At 51.0% G+C, this 21,641-nt stretch overlaps 1 pseudogene; it reads right to left on the minus strand.

Moving 5' to 3' along the window:
* Positions 1-4,720: 4,720 nt before the first annotated feature.
* LOC100070698 (cytochrome P450 4F2-like) lies at positions 4,721-21,127 on the minus strand (annotated as a pseudogene).
* Between the last annotated feature and the right edge of the window lie 514 nt (positions 21,128-21,641).

Here is a 21,641-nt window from a genome sequence, read left to right on the forward strand (position 1 = left end):
CCTCTGCTGGTGCATTTCTGGTAGTAACCACCTTTTCTTATTTGAGTACAGTTTTGGTTACTTTGGTTCTGGTCACCTGGGTCCCATGGTCCTCCACTGGGTCTCTGCAGGTTCGCACACTGCAGTCCCGTACTCCACCTGTGTTGCTGTTCCTAGGATGTCTTGGGGTGCTGGTTGCACTTCTCCCAGAGGTGCTGCATTCACTGGTGTCACTGTTCTTGGCAGGAGCCTGGGGACTCAGGAACTTGTGTACAGCTGCTGCTGGTGGTGAAGGTGGTGCCAGGGATGCCACCACTGGGGACAGGGTCCCTGGTTCTGCTGTGCTTCTTGTTACTTCTGGTCAGACTCCCCCTGCCATTGTTGGGCTGCATTTGCTGTTCCTGCCTCATCTACTCATGGTTGTGTCTGTAGGATGCTCTGCATTTGCACCAGCCAGGCCACAGCCACTCAGCGGAGTGCCTTCACTCAGGCAGGTTAGGCCACCACAGTTGGGTGGCAGGTCCTGCTTGCAGAGGTGGGGCTTCACACGGGCTGAGCCACCACCACTCAGCAGAAAGCACTCAACAGGCTGGGCCACCATGGCACAGTGAGCACGCATGCAAAATTTTACTTTTTGTAAATTTTGTATATTTACATACAATGTTAAGATCAGGCCAAGTATAACTAAGCACATATGTTACTTTACATAAATATACTATGAAATGATATAAAAAAAGAAAAATGTTTACCTAAAGAAGAAGAAACTGGGAAAAGGACATATGGAGGACCAATAATTTTCACTGTGCATATTATGTTTTTATGTGAGTGAATGTATTCCATGTGAAAACTATTATATTTAAGAATTTAGGCACCACTGTCTCATCTAGGAATCCTGGAGTGCTTCCCCAGTTGATCTGATGCACCGAGGGCTGACATACACCTTGGAGATCACTTCCTTTGTAGGTTAAGGCATGCCTCTTATGCCAAGCTGACCAAATTCACCCCCACTCCACCACTCACTGAGTGACCTTGAGCAAGTGAGTTAATTGCTATCAGCATTTGTGGTGGGGAGCTGAACTATTGCCTTCTCCCTTCTCAGTGGTCTACCTCTGTTGATAGGACCAAAAACATCAGTATCTGCAGAGTCCATACACGTTCTATGAAAGGTCTTTGACCACACCCACATCTTACATAAATATCTGGGTATCTAGTGCTCTAAAAATGAAATTTGTACACGAAAAGTTATTTGATTAAGAACACCACAATCTATAATCCATAGCATATCTCAAGCCATCAATGTACACGATGGCATGATGAGAGTTCTTGCAAAGTGAGGCAAACTTTTGCTATTTTCAAACATGATTCCATTTTAAAAAGTAGAGAGTGGCTTCACACTTAACACTTAAACATTTTAAATACCAAGATGATCATTTTTGTGTCACGGTAAGATAATGTAATGTCATAGAAAGATGTTCACAATATATTATTATATGAAAAACCCAGATTAACAAATATATATGTGTATATCAAATGTATATAACGAATATATATCATATATATGAGAAAATATCATGTTTTGGTGGAGGTAAAATTCACATAACATGGAATTCACCATTTTAGCCACTTTTAAGCACACAATTCTGTGCATTTAGTACATTCAGGATGCTGTGCAACCACCTCCTCTATCGAGCTCCAAGACATTTTCATCACCAAAAACCAGGCCTCATCCCTATCAGCAGGCACTCCCCATTCCCCCACCCTCCAGCCCCTGAGAAACACCAATCTGCTTGCTGTCTCTGTGGATTTGCCTATTCTGGACATTTCACGTAAATGAAATTGTACAATATGTGAGCTTTCGTGTCTGGCTCATTTCACTTAACATCATGCTTTCAATGTTCATCCAAGTTGTAGGTTGTGTTGGTGCTTCATTCCTTTTTATGACCAAATAATATTCCTTCCTGTGGATGAACCACATTTTGCTTCCCATTCATCTGTTAATGGATATTCGGATTATCTCCCAAACATCCAACTTCTGGCAATTGTGAATAGTGTCACTGTGGACTTTCATGTGCAAATTTTGGTTTGAACACCTGTTTTCAATTCTTTGGGGAATATACCTGGGCGTGGGTCATACGGTAATTCTAGGTTAAATTTATAGAGGAACCACCAAACGGTTTTTCCTCATGGCTGCATCATTTTACGTTCTCACCAGCAGTGTCTGAGGGTCCCAATCACTCCACATCCTCATCCACACTTGTTATTTTCCCTTTTTTATTTTCTTGCCATCCTAGTGGTTGTGAAGTGGTATCAATTGTGGCATTGATTGGCATTTCCCTAGTGGCTGTGATGCTGAGCAACTTTTCATGTGCTTGTTACTCAACCAGTCCAGGCCCTCGATCTGTGGGCTCCTGACAGCCTCTGAGACTTGTACCCTGTACCCCCGGACCCGCTGCAGCCTGACAGGAGCCAGTCCTGGGGCGGCCACTGTCCCAGGTGCTGAAGGAAACACCCTCACTCCCACCCGGTCCACATTCCTCTCGGTATTGCAGACCAGCGACCCCCGCTTCCTGGAATGTCCAGACTAAAATGAAGTCCGGGTCATGCTTCTCTGAGTAAAAAAACCATTTTCACTTCCTAGCTTCAGGCCAGCTTAGCATTGAACGCCCTTGTAATTTCTCAGGCATAACTATGGATATTTTGGACTCACTGAATCTTCTAATCATACTTCTCTTCAACAGCCGGTTGCCACATTCCTCAAAACTTAAATGTAACCTTCAAGACTTTAAAACATTTTAAATTTTAGGATGGGATACAAAAAGAGGGTCGAAAGGGAGGAAAGTAACCCTCACTGAGTACTGATGCCCACCAGATATTGACCCAGTCATGCCGCACATGCTTGCTTATTCAATCTCCACAGCAGTGCGGTAAAGTGCCTACTACTTCACAGGAAAGGAATTGAGGCTCAGAGAGAGAAACAATTCTCCACAAGCCACACAGCTGGTAAAGAGCAGACTGAGATTGTGACATTGGTAGTACAACTCCAGGGTGTGGTTGATCCAGGGTCATTTGACCCTGATGGCATCGAGGTGTCTGCTCCACCTGCCCCAAAGAGTAGTCTTGTCCTTGTGACCCAAGATGGAGCTCCAGTCACCACCTCAATGGTCCACGCAACAGGAAGGAGGAGAGGGGAAGACTGGACAGGGAGAGCATCTCAGCTGTCTCTTCAAGAAGGTTCCCGGAATTACTATGTAGTCTTTGACTTCTCCATATGGGACACGGTACAGTTCTTTCACCAGTCTACCTTCAAGAAAAGCCTTCAGGTATGATTTGTGTTACAGCCTGCCATGCACATACCTAAAAACAAAGGATTCTAAGAGAGCAAAATGCATATCCTGATACACAATTAGCAGTCCCCGAACAGGCCATCCTGTTGACTACCAAAACATCCCGTGTGTACCCTTCTTCCTATACAAGGAACACACTCACAACATCCCAAGGGAGTCAAACCCAAAGTCCACCTGCTGCCTCCATTCAGCCAAGAGTCCAGAGTCTGGGTGATGTGCAGGCCTCCCCTTAACCTGCTGTGGGCTCTTATGGCCTGGAAATCTATACGCTTAAAGGCAACCACCATTCCTACTACATGCAAGAGTGGAGTCATAACTGGACCAGGACCACTTAAAATCCCAATTGAGACTTCTGTTTTCCATGAATGGAAAGCCAGGCTACTTGGATTAAACTTTCAGGTTTCTAAAAACAACTCTCAAAGCTGGATACCTTCCCAGTTTCTTAAATGAATAACGACCTGAAAAGACAGTAAAGAATTAGGAAGACACTACTCAAATGAGAACAGAAACCCAGAGATAAAATGAACATTATTCATTTTATCACCCTGGAGGCATTTCTCCAGGCAAGAAAATGTGAATCCCTGTTTGGACGTCCTCATAGTGGGGAGAGAAAAGGCAGAGCCCAGGGAGAGGCCAGGAGGGGAACGCTCCTCACGTTGGTGGAGACCTCACAAAGCTCCACCCTCAGTGTGACAGCAAATGGAAGAGGAGGAGCCTGCAAGTGTCACTTCGCCTTGACTTTAATCTACCTGGTGGCCTTGGGCACCACGAGCCTTGAACTTCATTGAACTTCATCCTCACCCAGTAGGCCTCCTAGGATTCCTCCTAGAGAAAGCTGCCTTCTTCAAATTTGATGGATATTATTTCAAATATGGCAGCCACTACCCAGGCAGTGGTAACCAGGCACACAAGAACACTGACCCTAGGAGTGAAAACCAGCAAAAACAGCAGACACTGCAACAGGGACAGACAACACAACACACTATAAAGCATCCGGCTTGTCATGTTCAAGTCAACACAGTAACCAGAGATACATAGTGAAGGATTCTGAGGTGAGGAAAGATTGGGTATATTAGGAGATGGAACCGAGGTCAGAGTGCTCAGAGAACAGGTTCTCCTCCCTGGCTCAGAGCCTCAAATGTGCCCCTTACGTCCGTCCACCACCCTGGCCCCATCCTGCTCAGACACCTCCCACAGCTCCCTACTGCCCACAGGATGAACTCCCTCGTTGGTTTCTAGAAGAACCCTCGAGCGGCGTGGGGCCCTGTGGTCGGCGGGAGAGGCAGGCAGGATGTTGGACTCAGAGACACCGGCCCCGCCTCCACCCACCACGTCCCCTCCCCATCCTCCGCAGCCACCACCGCCCCCTGCTGGCTCCCGATAGGCTGGGGCAGAGGTGACAGCACAGATTTATTCCTGGGAATCTGCACAGTGAGGTGTGGGGTCGGGGTGGATCCTGGGTCGGGAGGCCGTGGGTCACTGGGGGCCCGCGCTCAGTGGCTCCACCCGCAGCCACAGTCCGCCCTCGGCGCGCAGGATCAGCTCCGGCTTCCAGCGTGGCTCCTCCCCGGCCGGCAGGACGCGGAAGCGCAGCAGCGTGAGCACGAGGACCACCTTCATCTCCGTCATGGCGAACGTCTGCCCGATGCAGTTCCTATGGGCAGGAGTCAGGGCTCGACGGCGCCCGGACCCTCATCCCCGCACCATTGCGCCGGAACCTGTCCTGGGAACCCCATCCCCACCAGAAGGCAGAGAGAAGCCTGGACCCCCCACGAGGGCTTGCACATCCCCTGGGCCTGGCCCACACCTCAGCCCGAGCTCAGACCAACAGACAGGGGGCAGGGGCTCTGAGCACACCGCGGACCCCAGGCCCCAGACCATTACCCATAACCTCCTGGGCGGCAGGGAAGGAGAGTTGGAACTCTGACCATCTTCAGTTTTCCCCTTTTCCCGCCCTCACAGTCATGTTGGGATCTCAGTCCCAGACCCCCGCCCCCATCAACACATCCCCACCTCAGATGCCTGCCACCCTCACCTGGGCCCCGCTGAGGAGGGAATAAAGGCCAGAGGTGACCTCTCCTTGGTGTTTTCTGGGTCGAAGCGAAAGGGATTATAGACCTGGGGGCGAGGCCAAAACAGGGCTGCTGGGTGGGGTCTCCCGGGACCGCCAGCCTTGGAGAGTCAGACGTATGTATGATGGGGGGAGGTGATGTCTGATTTGCCAGGTCAGAACACTGCGCCCTCCCCTGAGTCCCCTTAGAGGAGCAGGCAAGGATGAGTGTTGGGGGAGGCAGCACCTCAGGGTCTGGCCACACGGATGGGTTCTGGTGGGTCCCGAAAATACTGATGAGGCAGATAATACCTGTGGGAGAGAAAGGGCCGGTCAGAAAGAGGTCCCCTCCTGGCAGACCGGCCCCTCTTCCTGCCCAGATGCTCATCCCCTTGACGTTGAGGGCACCTTTGGGGATGACCCGGCCATCTGGGAGCACAATGTCCTGGGTGCAGCATCGGGAAATGCTCACGGCGGGGGGATGTAACCACAGACTCTCCTTGATGCTCATGGTCAGGAAGGGCAACTGGGCCAGGCCGTCCCTAAGGAAACCCCCGAACAATTATCCAGAGAGCCAAGACAGAGACCCCCCAGCCCTCCTCCTGCCCAGGTAGACCCTCTGTCCCTACAACAACAAAAATTTCCAGATGGATCACACATCTCCAAACTCACTAAGTTGTGCACATTAAATGTGTACAGCTTTTTGTATATTACCCATACCTCAATACAGTGGTTTGAAAATAAAAGAAAGAAAAGCAATATTACACAGTGCCAGACAGAGAAAATTTAGTCAGATATTTTTAAAAGCTTTTCTGAGCAAAACACAGCATCCAAATGTCAACCATGAAAAGGTTTACAAATTGGCATAAAAATAAAATATTCTCTACGGCAAGAGACCAAAATCAAAGGCAGATAAGTAAGAAAGAAGCAACAGAAGCAGATCCAATGTTTTCCTCTTATTTATCATCGTACTAGAGATACAAGCTAATGCAATTAGACAAGGGAAAAAAGGATGTAATGCGGTTTGAAATGTGGGGGTAATTGTGTCATTTTTGTCAGAGAGTGATTTTATGCTTAGAAAACAGAAGAGAATCCACTGGAAAATTTTATAAACAGTGAAAATTCGGTAAGGGGGCTGAATTCTTTTTCTTCAACCCCTTTCTTGTTGTGCTGTGATTTGAATTTTTAATAGCTGATACAGTTAACTGGTTCTACATTGGAAAACTACAACATACCGTCCCTATGGCCCAACACCACTCATTACACTCCTCACAGTTTGCTGAGATTATTTTTTTATGTATCCTTCTAGAGTTGCGATTTTTGCATCTTAAAAAATTACATAGTCGAGGGGCTGGCCCCGTGGCCGAGTGGTTAAGTTCGCACGCTCCGCTGCAGGCAGCCCAGTGTTTCGTTGGTTCGAATCCTGGGCGCGGACATGGCACTGCTCGTCAGACCACGCTGAGGCAGTGTCCCACATACCACAACTAGAAGAACACACAATGAGAAATATACAACTATGTACTGGGGGGCTTTGAGGAGAAAAAAGGAAAAAATAAAATATATTTTAAAAAATTACATAGTCAGGTTGTAAACTATCATAATCTCAATAAAAAGTTAAAGATAATTATATAGTAGCATACTATATATTATACACTGCTCTGTATCTTTTTCATTTAACAATATATCAATCTCTTCGTGTCTGTCTCCTGGGATTTGTGTCAAAAATACGGCCTTCCTGGGCCAGCCCCAGGGCATAGTGGTTAAGTCCAGCCTCCTCTACTTTGGCAGCCCTGGGACGGAGGCCAGGATCCTTGGTGGGGACCTACACTACTTGTCAAGCCATGCTGTGGCAGCACGCCACATACAAAATAGATGAAGACTGGCACAGAGGTTATCTCAGGGCTAATCTTCCTCAAGCAAAAACAGAGGAAGATTGGCAAGAGATGCTAGCTCAGAGCGGATCTCACTCACCAGAAATAAAAAATAGCACCTGCCCCACCCTGGAACTATAAAACAATTTTCCATGGTTTCCTCTGGAGCTTTTAGACTCTTTTATTGTTTATTTTCAATCTTTGATTCATCTGTATCTTATCTTGTTATGAGATGTGAGAAGCAGGTTGAATTAACTGTTTTCCAGGTAGCTTCCCAGTTGTTCCAAGAGCTTTAATTAAATGATCGTGATTTTTCCTACTGACACAAGACTCACTATTTGGCATTTACTCTGTTCAGTAGGCACAAAATTTATATACATAAATGATTGGCTTTTCTATGTAGAAATAACAACCAGTTAGAAAAGATAAAAGAAAAGATAATAATAATAATAATAATAATAATAATAATATAAAATCTGAATTAAACAGCGATGAAATGAAATCTGTATATTCCAAATGAATTTATAAACTTCTCTCAGTCCAAATAGAAGATATGATTCACTGCAGCAACAAAAGATTCTAAGGGTTATAGTAACAAAATATGCAAAAAATCTCTATGCAAAAACGTTCGACTCTATTAGGTGACTAAAGATATTTTGAATATCCAGAAATGGATATCCATTCCACACTCTGGGATAGTGTGTGTTAATATTGTGCAATAATCCGTTTTCCACAGGCCAATCATACATTCACGTCAACCAGCAGAGTATATCCAATTCAAATGAAAATCCACCTGACCTTTTCAGAAACTTGGTAAACGTACTCTAAAAGTTTTCTTCTAGAAGAATAAAAGGTCATGAAGAGCTGGGTCAATTTAAAATTGAAAGATGAAAGAGAAGGAACTCTACCAGATATTAAGACCTATCACAAACAGGCAGTACTGAAAAAAAACAGTGTGGCACCTCTTCAATGATGGGAAAATAGACCCATGGAACAGAATAGAGAGCTCAGAGACAGACACGTGAATAAGTGAAAACTTCACATCTGGTAAAGGAAGCCCACAGAACCCTAGGGTACGCATGGAGGGAATGTCTGCAAAAGAAAATTCTGACAAGTTTGACTTTATGAAAATTAGCCAAAAGTACCCAAATAGATGTAAGGTGCAACACGTGAGTTTAGTTAACAATACTGTATTACATATTTGAAAGCTACTGAGAGAGTAGATCTTGAAAGTTCTCATGACAAGAAAGAAAAGTTTGTAACTGTGTGTGGTGATGGATGTTAACCAAACTTACGGTGTCAAGGATAACACTAGTCTTCTCTGTAATGTCTCGTTTAGTGCCATAAGAACTTGTTCTCATCATCGTTTATCTCATTCAAAACTACTTTTCCAAAACTCATTTTTTGTAAAAACGTAGAGAGTTCAAAGTTACACTTTCAATGTGCAGTCCTGAACTCCCACCTGGACAGAGACAGAAAGAGAGGAATCATATAAACGTGGAAATAAGGATAGATGTCTTCTAAAAGGAGGTACAGGAAATTCTTGACAGGAGTTGTTGCTAGGGTGTGGATTAAGAAGGAAGTTCATTTTTATTATAAACTCTTTTGCACTCTTCTTTTTTACCAAGTGCATAATTTTGGTTACGTCTTGGATTAAAAAGAATAAAAGTATTTCCCTACCTCACAGGACCGCTGTGCTGAGCAGGACTTGGAGTGAACACTTCCTCCAAAACGCCTGTCCAGTCCAACGTCTCCTCACCATCCCCCAGCCCCTGGCCTGGCTCAGGCCTCGGATCTCCTCCCTGGGCCCGATCCTACAGCTTGTCCTCTCCAGTAGGCCCCCCTAGCCCTAGAAATCTCTCTCTGCTACCCAGATCTCACCTGTCCTCCTCCTGCTCAAACACTTTCCTTGGTTCCCCATTGCCTTTGAGTTAAAAATTGAGCCCTTAACATTTCACTAAAGTCTTCCACAACCAGCCTCTCCTGCCATCTCCCAGCCTCATCATCTCACCATGAGTTAGTCTCTCTCGCTCTTTCTCCCACCCTTCCCGTCTCCTTCCCTTCCTTTGTCCCTCCATCCCCCACTCTCTCTCTCCCTCTCTTGCTCCCTCCTTCCCTCTCCTTTCTCTCTCTCTCCTTCCCCCTCCTCCCTTCTATCCCTCTCTCCTCCTCTTTGTCTCTCTTTATCTTTCCCTCTCTGCTACCTTCCCTCCCCTTCAATTTTCCCCACTCTATCTTCTTGAGAGAACTGCACACAACTACACCCAAATGTCTACTGATCAGCATTCAAGGTCTCAGCTGAGAACTCTCTACACCCTCAGTCTTGCCTGTCCTGCTCCGAACACAGGCCCTGCCCATGTGGACTGGGAGTGTCCTGACCTGGGACGATCCCCCTCCAGGCTGGGAGCTCCTGGAAGGCACAGGCCAGGCCTGGGTGCTTCCCAGGTCTCCAGGACACAGGATATGGCTGGGAAGAGTTGGGGATGGCACAGAATTGGGGATGGGCAGGCAGTGTGGCAGTGTTTGCCAAAAGGGGACTGGATGGATGAAGGTGGAGGTGTTCGTGGGCAAGAGTTGAGTGACTTCAATCCTCAGGTGTCCCCTGTGAACCCTGGACTGAACAATATGATAGGAGTTAGGAGCCCAGCAAACATCCAGGTGGTGCAGATGTTTGAAAGAATGTGATTTGAGAGAGAAAAGTAAGGGAGCAGAAAGGAGGTTCACTCTCTGAACATGTCCTGAGGGGCATGATCTGCCCTCACACATTGTCACTAGTTCACTCAGCCACCCAGATCTTCTACTCAGAAGGCTTTTCCCTGTCCTTAACGACCCGCGTTGGGTACCTGACCCCACCTCTGGGCTCTGCTCCTATTCCCACTAAGCAAAAATCACAGAATGGACGATAAGACCTTCCCACTCCCAGCTGGGGAGCAGAGCCAAGGAGAGGGTTTCAGGAACAGACCATGTGCACCTGCACTCACCACTCAATCTCTTTAGGCTCGCGGTCCCTCAGGAGCTCTCGCACCTCCTGCCGGCAGCACTCCTGGTGCTCTGGGTGCCTCGTGAGGTTGTGCAGGACCCAGGAGAGGCCGCTGGCTGTGGTGTCATGTCCTGAGAGGCAGCCAGACAGCTTTGGGTCTCTGGGCGGCTTCAGCACCCTGATTAATGCCCTCAGGGAGGATGGGGGACTATGGGCTGGTCCAGGGTCCACCAACCAAATCCCTGGAATAGAGAGACCCCTTCCACTTCTGTATTCTCACCCGCAAACATAAAGCTTTCAGCTTCAGCTCGGATGTCCTCATCTGACAGTTCCTTCCCGTCTTCATCCTGGAGAGAAAGCAAGACCCCCCACATCACCAGTTCCTAGGGGCCCTGAGGCAATCTCTGAAGCTCCATCATCCACCCAGGACCCCAAGCCAACCCTGCACTCCTGGACCTCCCTTGGTCCCTATCCCCAGAGGCCCTACCCTGCAGGCCTCCTCCTTGGCATCCTCGCCTCCTCTCTTGTCCCTGGTGGGGCAAATTGATGATCCATGAACATTTCCATTGTCCTATGTGATGAGGGGTTTCTGAGAAAAATTTATTGGCAACCCAGGCTGCAGGATGATTGACTGGCAACTTGCCTTGGAAGTTAGAGATTGACCATTGCTCCAGAGCCATTTGCTCACATTCTGGGAGATTCCTTATCTCCCCTGGAGATAACTCTACAGAACCTACAAAATTTGCCTTCTCACTGAAGATCTGCTTCTATTCCAGAACATCCCGTTTCTCCTCCTCTCCTTGTCTCTCTCACCATAAGGAAGAAAGGACAGATGAGTCAGCCCTCGTAAGTTCCAAGGTTCATACTGTGGGGACACCTCTCTCATGATGCAAGCATGGCTGCACGCACAGGCAAAAGCATCATGTCACCCTCAGAGGAACTTGGGAATGGGGAACCAGAGCCACACTTCTTCTCTGGCTACTGTTACTGCTGTGAGCAATAAGTGGGCCACTCTGATCCAGGGTTCTGAGGTATATATATGTGTAGTCTAATATATATATATTAGACTTAATAAGTTAGTTATATGTCTATCTATATATGACTAATGTATTAAGTAAAGTCCCAGGCCCTGCCCAGCATCAGTTTCAGACTCAGCAGTCCCCCGGAGCCTGCATTCCACACAGTCATCTCTAAAACATACTCCTGACCCATCCCTCCCTTCCTCAAGCACCTTCCATGCCTCCTCACTGCCCTCTGGATCAAGTCCAAGTTCGCCTATCTGACATTTGAAATCAAGGTCCATCGTCCCTCGTGAATTCAGGTCCCAGAGAAGCCCACCTTGGCCAGCAGGAGCACATCGATGAAGTCCAAAGTCTTGACCTTAGCTTTGGTCTTGAGGAGGTCATAAAGACCCTGATCGGGGAGGGTGCAGTGCCACTCCTGGATGATGGCATCTGTGAAGTCGTGCACCAGGCAACAGGCCCTACGGAAGCACCGTCCGTCAGGGGTGAGGTGGTACAGGGAGTCCATACAGGAAGATCTGCACATTCCGCTTTGTCACAAGGGCACTGAGCTCCAAGATGGAAGAAATATATTCACTAGACTTCCTGCAGGATGCGGGCATGAAGAGAGGCAACGACTTAGCTCACCTGAAGCCCAGGAAGCACCTCTCACCAGAAACCAGGCCCTACCACCCATGGGGAAACTGAGTCTCCTGGAACAGATGGCCCCACAGATGGATGGTGGGGATGATCCAGGAGACATGGCTCTCCAGTCTTTCTTCTCTCCCTGCTTCCTAGTCTCTGTGAGCTGCCTCCATGTGCCAGGTGCCCAGGGCACAGCTGAGACATCACGCTTCTCTCCTCTCTCTCCTACCAGTATCTGCCCCTTCTCCTTCCAAAACCGTCAACACAGCTCAGACCTTGTCCTCTTCCAACTGACAATGGACCTAGACCCTCCTGAGTGTCCTTGCATCCAGTGTCAACAACACCTGTGTCTACACAAGTCTTCTCTAGAGTCAGACGTCCAAGCTCAGCTTTGACCATGACCCTCATCAGCTCAAACACCTTCCATGGCTCCCTGGAAACCTCAGGATCAAGTTCATAGCCGTTTGCTTGGCTTTTGAATGTCATTAAGATCTACCCCAGCCTACACCTCCAACCTCGCTTCCCAGGCATCTCCTCATTGTTGCACACGCTCTGCTCATCCTAGCCTCCAGTCCTGTATCAAACATTTCTACCTACCCAAAAGGATTGCTCTCTGTTTTTTCCCTTTCCTGCACTTTGGTGTCCAGCTTGGACCCTTCTCACCCAGGAAGGCCCTTCTGATTGTCGGGGTCAGTCCTCCCTCCATCTATTCTCTTGCCTCTATGGCCCATGTTCCCAGGCCCTGGGCAAGGACTCAGTCCTCGCAGTTGCTGTCGAAACTGAAGACACATTTCTGCAGACTGTCGAGGGTCATGAGGCTGATGTGCTCAAACATGTCCAGGTGGGCACTGCCCTCTGAGGCCAGGCACTTCCACTTGGCCTGGACACAGAAGGGGCAGAGGTGGGGCTGGGATGGGCCTCCCCTGAGCCCCGCCCCAACCCAACACCAGGATGGGCTCCCCTGACCCGGCCTCTTGGCCCCAGGCACCTGTCCCCTGGAGGACCAGGCATGAGTGCTAGTAGACACTGTTACTGTGAGGACATGAAGACCCCACAGCTGGGGGTCAGGAGACCTGTGTTCCAGTCCTGGCTCTGCCTGCTACACTCTGTGTGCCCTTGGCCAGCTCACTGCCTTCCTCTGGGCTCCACTTGTCAAATCCTCAGTGACAGGTCTGATAACATGCTTTGTTGTCAGACAAACCAGGTTGGAATCCCAGCTCCACTTGTTAGCTCACTTGCCGTCTGTGTGAACTCGAGCAACTCCCTAACCTCTCTCAGCGTCAGTTTCACCATCTGCAATGGGGAAAAAGAATCTCCACCTCACAGGGCCTTGAAAATTAAATTAGACAGCACACATCATGGAATTGCCATGTAACCTCTGGCATATAGAATGTGCTCAATAAATGCCAGCTTTCATCATCTTATTGTTATAAATTGTCTAGGAGACTGTCCCCTATGTTGGTAGTGGTAGTCCTCCGTGGGCCCATAGCACCCTGCACATTCTTGCTGGGTATGCCAAAAACACAAGGCCCTGATGTTCTTTACCTGGGCCATTTCTCAGAGTTGTGTGTGCAGCAAACAATGTGGAGGGAAGAGGAAATGTCTCCCCCTGGGCAAATATCAGGCTTGCTTCCACTTGCTATGAAACTCACACAGTCCCTAAATCTAGTGCTCCTCTTGTGCATTAGAACCTACTGCATGAGCAGGCATCTGTGGAAGCCCACCTGCGCCATCCTCATGGGATTTGGTGATTTGGAGAAAGAGTGCAAACTAACAATAGGCACATGCCACTTGCTGAGCCATGAGTTGTAAAGTAAGAGTAAACTGTCCTTTGTCTCTGATTCAGGAGTCCCCTGTCTTCTGGCAGGATCCACCAAACACTAACGAGCTGACTTGTCAGCTTTCAAGTATGGAAAAGTCCCAGGCACTTCACAAAACCCCCACCTCCAATGCTTCACCTCCCTACAACCACCCTTTGCAACGTGCCTAGAAACTTCCATGAGCAGGAGGAGCCCATTTCACCACCCTTTCATTCTGGGCTGGCCTTTGGGCTTGCTTTGGCCAATGTGGTAAAAATGACGAGTGATCATCCTAAACCTAGGTCTCAAGAGGCATTGCAGCTTCCTCTCAGCCTCTCGGAACCTGGCCTCTGCCGTGTGAACAGCCTGAAATGCTTTCTGGAGGGAGGGAACCACATGAGAGGATTGTCCCAGCTGAGAGCATCCTAGACCAACCTGCAGCCAACCAAGCCCCAAACACATGAGAGGACTCAGCTCAGAACAGCAAAGTACCTGACCCACAGCTGATCACAGATACGTGAGTGACCCCATCCACATCCAGAAGAAGCAGCTCACTGACTTGTAGACTTGTTAGCAATAATGAAACCTCATATCTTGAAAAGTGGTTTGTTACTCCATATTCAGGACTCAACATGCAATATTCATCACTATCGTCAACAGTGTCTCAGGATTCCAAGGCTTCTGAGAGGGAAACATAGAAACTAGCACATGAGCACCTACTATGTGCCAGGGACATGAGTCTATTACGTCATGTTGACCACCCTGCAAAGTGAGGATCATTATCCCCAGTTTACAGCTGAGGAAACTGAGGCTCAGAAAGGAGAAGCAATGGCCCCAAAGCTACCCAAAAGAGCCAGAATTCCAGACAAGATGTCTCTGAGTGCCCATTGCCCCCGAAGCTCCAGGTAGGACCTTGGGTTCAAGAGACTCACATGCATGATGTTCACACTGTCATTGAAAATACTCACGTAGGACTTCAGGATGTTGAAGTGGAAGGCGGGTGTCAGCATGCGGCGGTGCCTGCTCCACTTGTCATCGCCACTCAGCAGGAGTCCATCCCCTGGTAGGGGCAGCCACAGAGAGTGAGCAAGGGAGGGCCTTCCCCTGCCCCCCAAGGTTGTCCCCAATCCCCTCACATGCAGTTACTCACCCAGCCAGGGCTTCAGGAATCTGGAGATCATGTCTTTGGGTGCGATGGCAGCTGACATGAGAGATAAGCCATCAGGGGCCATGGAGGTGGGAGTGGAGGGACTTTTGAGGCAAGGTGGAGCCCCAGCCATGGTCTGCACTCCCCCTCCAGGAGCAGCATAGCAGGAGTGGGGCAAGGGCAGACAAAGCTGGGAGGAGCAGCAAGGCAAAGGGGGCCAGGACTAGGCTGCAGCACATAGTAGAGCAAAGGCAGAGCCCACAGACACACCCCTACGTACTTAGATGCACCCCAACATGGCACAACACGCCCCAGCATGGCTCAGCATGGCTCCTACGGGGTCCAACATGTTCTAAACACCCGAGCACAGCCCAGCACTCTACAAAATGCCTTTACAGGGACCTAGGACACTGTGTCTGCCCAACACTCTCTCAGATATCCTGGGACATCTGACATGGCCCCACCATGCACTAACATGTCCTGACATGAAACAAAATGCATGACACACCCTCACATCATACAATGTGCTCTGACATGGACCTGAAGATAACCTCGGTGTATCTCACAGATAGGACTGAAATGCAGTCCCATTAATGTTACACATGTGGACCAGACATGACCCAGAAATATGCTAAGACCTGCCTCAGACAAGACTCACACAAGGTCTCAGGCATTTCTCAGAAGGACTGAGGTCCCAGACCTCAGACAAACCCCAAATATGGCCCAGACCTGACCAGCAGGAGAACCAGACAATCTCAGGTGGCAACAGACAAGACCAGACAGACTCCAACACACCTCGAATGTCCTTGGCCACAGCCGAGCCCCAGACATGACTGAGACCATCACCATTTGATCCAAGAAGTAAACATATACCCACTGTAAACAAATTGTAACATATACCAGCCATAACCAAGTGTAACATACACCGGGTGGAACCAAGGGTAGGGTAGATCAGCTGTGACCAAGTGTAACACATACCAGGTATAATCAAGTGTAACATAGACCAGCTGTAACTGTGTAACCAAGTGTAACATATACCGAGTGTAACCAAGGGTAACATAGACTGGCTGTAACCAAGTGTAACACATACCAGGTGTAACTGTGTAACCAAGTGTAACATACACCAGCCGTAACAAAGTGTAACATGCACCAGCAGCCATAACCAAGTGTAACATGCACCAGCTGTTACTAGGACCCAGGTGGAAACGCAAATGTGACTAGACATGGCCATACAGCAGACATCACACAGACACAGCCTCGGCGTGAGCAGACACGACCAGGGGTCAGGCAAGTGGGGATCCAGGTAAGACAGAGGTAGTGTCTTCTCCACCACAGCCCCTCCTGTCTGCACCGGGTCACCTGCCCAGCTGAAGGCAGCACAGAGACCTCAGCAGCAGGCAAGCTGTGGTCAGCAGGCTGTCTACCTGGAGCAAAGAGCACCGGCTTGATGCAGGTGGGGTGGAAGATGCAGATGACCACATGCCAGGGGCCCACCCACCAGAAGCACACGTCCCCATAAGTCCTTGCCAGGCCCTGTGTACTGGAGACCTTCCTCCGAGCTCCGAATCTGAAGAGGAACAAAGAGGAACTGAACCACCCTTCCAGGTGGCCAGAGGGAAGGACCTGCAGAGCAGAGACCCAGACCTGAGCCCCGTGAATCCCACCCAGCGGCTCATCCTCCTCTGGGGGTCCCTCCCCACACCTTCCATACATGACAACTGAGGTCCCTCAGTTACAGGGACACAGAGGGTCCTTCCCCATTTGAATCCCAAATCCATGCTCACCTGACTTCTCTCCTCTCCCCATTTTCCAGGTAAGGAGACTGAGGCTCTGAACAATATGAAGTCACTTGCCCACAGCCTTCCAGGTCGTAAGTGGTGTGCCTGAGACCTGAGCCCAGGTCTGTCTGAATCCAGGGCCTGAGTTCTTACCCATCGAACTGCCTTGAACCCCAGAACAATAGCTCTGAGAACCCTATGCCTGCCGATCCAGGCAATCGGAGTCAGAGTGACTGGATGAGGAACTGGTCCTGTGACCTAAGCAGGCAAACTAAAGCAAGTCCTACAGCTCTTCCTGGAACTGTTGGGAACGATCTCGTGTTTCCATGGGAGCTGAGCTTCTGGGACTCATCTTGACCAGCGTGAGACTGAAGCCATCACAGAGGGACATGGAAGTAACAGACGAAGACCGACACCTGATGACACTGTCTGAGACCTGGATCCAGCCATGCCTGAAGACAAGATCCTTGGCCTGAACAGTCAGTCAGCTCCCTTTCTTTGCTTAGACCATACAGGGTAGACATTCCACCCCTCACAGCTGAAAGAGACCCTGGCAGCCAGAGAGAGCTGGGGACCTGCCTAGAGTCACCCAGCATTTTGGTGTTGGAGCCAAGGTCCCTGTCGGCTGCTGCCTGTTCCCCTGTTCAGCCTGGTCCGTCTGGAAGTGAGAAAGGCAGCGGGGCAGCAGAAGGGAGCCTGGCTGGGGTGGGGTCTGCTTGGGGCGATTCCTGGGGCCTGGAGGAGGAGGGCCATGAGCTTGAAGAGGACAAGCCACAGGAGGGAGTAGAAGGAATCAACCCATCAAAGGTGGACGTCATGAAAATAGCAGCCCAGATCCCGCTCCGGCCTCAAACCCTCAAGCTCTGGCCTGGGGGTGGGTGGGGCTGAGGCCAGGCCTGGCAGGGGGCCTCAGATGCTATCTTGCCCACTGCACCCCTCTGCCCTCTGCTTTAGAAAATTTCTGCTCATTGTTTCAGACCCAGTTACAGAAACCCCTCCTCCAGGAAGCCTTCCAGCCTGGCCCAGCAGAGACCTTGCTTCTCCTCTGGGCTGCCTCACTCATCTCCCTCTGGCCCATTCCTCACCACTTGAGATCGGAGAATCTCTCTGCCTAGACCTGTCCTCTATGAGTGGGGATTCCCGTAGAACAAGGCCTTGGATTCAGGACTCTTGGGGACCCAGGGGTGCCCAGGACAGCAGGGCAGGGGGCAAACAGCAGTGGAGGGAGGATCGGTGAAATGCAGGTTGGTGAAAACAGGAAGGAAAGAGGAAGCTGACTGAGTGGCAGAGGGGCAGAGGGCTGGGGTCCTGCAGGGGCTGCACAGAAGCTTGGAGGGAGCAGCTAGAAGCCCTCGGTTGTGCCACGGCACCACCACCACAAGCTCTGCATGGGTACCTGGGGCGCTGAGGACAGTCCGGATCATGTCGGGGTGGCAGAGAAAGACAATGGGCATGACGGGGCCCAGCCGGGTCACAAACCCCTGGGGGTAGTTGGCCACCAGTGAGTTATGACTCTCATGCCTTGCTCAGTGAGGGTGACCTGCAAGCAAGGAGGGGCCGTCACTCTCCAGAAGCAGCCACAGCCCATCCCCCTGCCACCTCTGCTGTGTCCAGATTCTGCAGGGATGTTGGAATCCCTGCTTCCTCCTGCTTCTTTCCTCTCAGGGCAGGAGGGTCCCTAGGCCTCTCCAAGTCCCAAGGGTGCAACCCAGGGCACAGGGAGAAGACACGCTCTGCACACAGAGTCCGACCTTGGCTCCAGAAGACGGATTTCCCTCATCCTGGGAGTGATTGCAGCCCCGGGGTGCCCACAGGGGGAGGTGCTCAAGGGGGAGGTTTGTGGGCAGGAGGGTGGACTCAGGAAGACCCAGGGGCTCATTCTCACATCCTTTTAAAGTCCTGACATGTCTAGGGGGTCTCTGGTTGCCCCAGTGGTGATGGGTTTGCAGACAAAGGATGTAGCAGGCCAGGCAAACCCCAGAGAACACACGTAAACTCTGCGCATCAATCAGAGGGCAGCTCCCACCTCTTCTGATGGCCAGGCTCTGTGCACACAGCTTCGCGCCTGTCCCGCTATCTCTCACAGAGCATCCTGTCTGTCTCTCCATCTCTCACTGTGCGTCCTGTCTGTCCCTCTATTTCTCACAGTGTGTCGTATCTGCCTCTCTGTCTCTCACAGTGTGTCCTGTCTGTCTCTCTAGCTCTCACAGTGCATCATGTCTCTTTCTATCTCTCACGGTGTGTCCTGTCTGTCCCTCTATCTCTCACAGTGCATCCTGTCTGTCTCCCTATCTCTCATAGTGCATCATGTCTCTTTCTATCTCTCATAGTGCGTCCTATCTGCCCCTCTGTCTCTCACAGTGCGTCCTGTCTGTCTCTCTGTCTCTCAGAGTGGGTCCTGTCTGTCTCTGTTTCTCACCTTGCCTCCTGACTTTCTCTTTTGAACGGTGGACACACACATAAATAGTGCGTTTTACAAGTGAAAAAACTGAGACCGTATCCTCTAAAATGGGAACTAGTGGAGAGTTGGCTCCTGGTAAAGTGTCCTCTCGAGGCCTTCAGGATTCCCAAGCCTGACAAATACCCCTGATGCTCCAGGCAGTTGAACTTTTCACCTCTGACCCCTCCCTGCTCCCATGGGTGCTGAGACAAACACTCAAAGCACTTCAATGAATTGACCCAGAGAGGAACAGTCACTCAGCCAAGGTAACACAGCGAGAGGGGCTGGAGGTGGGAAGTGTCCATGACCAGCCCCCACAGCTGAGCCCTCAGAGCAGGAGGCAGAAAAGCAGGAATCACAGCATTCCCCCTGCCCCCAGGGCTCAGAGAACATCCCAAGACCCAGAATCCCAGGAATGCCTCACGATGAGCTTCGGAACATCCCCATTCTGAACTTTGTCACGAGAACAGTAAAATCACAGGAAGTGCTCCCCTGAGCTGTGGCTCTTGCCCCGGGAAGGGAAAGAAAGCTGTGCTCATCCCTCAGTTGGTCCAGGGGATGGGAGGAGCGGGTGGTCAGCTCTGTGGCCGTGATGGAAATGTTCTCCACCCAGGTCATCAACACTTCCTGTGAGTGCCCGCTGTCCACCCGCCCCTGTGCTGACCCTGCCATGTCTGCTCCCAGAGCTGCCATAGAGGTGGAGAGATAGATAACAAGTACTTGGACAATTAATGTTTAATTAAGCATGAGCAGGGCCAAGTGAATGCTGAAGGCCTGGGTGTGGGCAGGCAGTGGAACAGGCCTCTGAAAGGGAAGTGAGTGGCCTAGTTCCTCCAGGTTGGACAACGGGGTCCAATGGGACATCTTGGTGGGAAGAGTCAGATGAGAGGAAGGCGTCCCAGGAAGGGGTGGGGAGCTGTGCCCGGTGGGTGGGGTGGGGAAGCCATAGCTAATTCCTTTGGGGAAACTGCAGCCCAGCATGAGCAGACTCAAGGAAACGGGCCAGGCAGAGCCGAGCCTGGACAGTGCACCCAAGGACATCTCTAGCTCAGCGGTGGAGACTAGGAATGCCAGGGGTTCTCGCTCTGTGCAGCCTGTGCTGTGATCCCCTCAGAGCTGTGGCAATGGATCCAGAGCAGGCTTGGGGTGGGGGACAAGGACGTGGGAGCCCCTCAGTGCTGTGCTGATGGATCCAGAGCAGACTAGGGGTGGGGCACAAGGACGTGGCAAAGGCGTGGGATGGCAGAGCAGAGGAACGAGTGAGTGAGCAAGGAGGGGCCGCCTGGGCCTCCCTCTCACTTCTGCTCTCCTAGACCCCAGCCCAATCCTGAGCCCCATTCCCGATCCCTCAGGACATCCACCCTGATGCCCCAGACCCCTCCTGCTGCCACACTCACCAGGCCCAGGTGACCCCACAACCAGTTCCGTTTGGGGGGCTGTGGGAAGAATCGGAGGTGATGAAGGTTGTCATAGAAGGTGTAGGTCCAGGCCAGGATGTGGGCCAGAAGCCAGGAGGCTCCGACCAGCAGCAGGAGCAGCCACGGGGAGGCTGCCAGGGGCCCGAGCCCCAGCCAGGACAGGCTCAGCTGCGGCATCCTGCCGTGCACACAGGGTGGAGGGCGAGCTCCTGGGGCCCAGGAAAAGTGAGTATTGGTGAGCTCGAGGCAGAGACAGACAGCTGACAAAGAGGGCAAGGACCAAGGGTGTGAGGGACAGGACAGGGAGGGGCAGGAATGGTGAGGGCTGGGGCCAGGGCAGGGAGGGCTCAGAGAAGGGCTCAGAGAGGGTAGGGGGTCCATGGAAATCCAGAGGGAAGGAAGAAAGAGACAGAAAGACAGACAGAGACACAGAGACAGACAGAGGAGAAGAGATAAAGAGGAAGAGAGACAAAGGAGGAAAGGCCCAAAGGGAATCAGTGGGAGGCCGCCAGAGGCTCCAGTTACAGGAAGTCCAGGGCTGCTTGCTCCCTGGAGCCACACCTGCCATGGGCAGTGCCCTCCCCACTCCAAGTCGGCACCTCTTTCCCTGGACCCCAGCCAGCACCTCCTGTCTGCAGCTGCACACAGCCTTCTCTCCCCTGCTCCTGGGAAGTCTCAGCCCCTGGGCCCTGACCTGGGGAGGCTGGCAGAGCCAGGCTGGGCCAGCCTATCTCCATCTGTCTGCTTACCTCCTCCCCTCCTGGCAGGAGGCCCAGAGGGAGGTGGGGGAGGGGAGCCAGTGTTGTCAAGAGAGGCTTATGAACCAGTTCAGGGTCACACAGTGTGGATGCTGGATCCTCAGGACTGAGCACCTTCCTTGTGGGGTGGAGTGGGCAAGTTGCGGGGCGGGCAAAGGTGACTCTGGGCCCCAAGTTTACAGCTGCCCCTGGCCTTCCCAGTCCAGGGTGTGGGAGGTGAAAAGTTGCAATTGAGAGTTCAGGTGCCAGGTGAGCAAGGCCAGGCCAAGCCTTGTCCTCACACATCTCCTGGGCTCTTTTCCATGTGACGGGCCAGGAGGGCGTCATGCACTGTTTCTTGGTGCAGAAGCAGGAAGCTCAGAGAGAGGGAGGCTCTGGCCCCAGGACAGCGCAGCCTGGCAGGAGTTCAAGACCTGCCTCCAGGCAGCCCA

Source organism: Equus caballus, chromosome 21 (assembly GCF_041296265.1).
Source record: "Equus caballus isolate H_3958 breed thoroughbred chromosome 21, TB-T2T, whole genome shotgun sequence".
Lineage (NCBI taxonomy): Eukaryota > Metazoa > Chordata > Mammalia > Perissodactyla > Equidae > Equus > Equus caballus.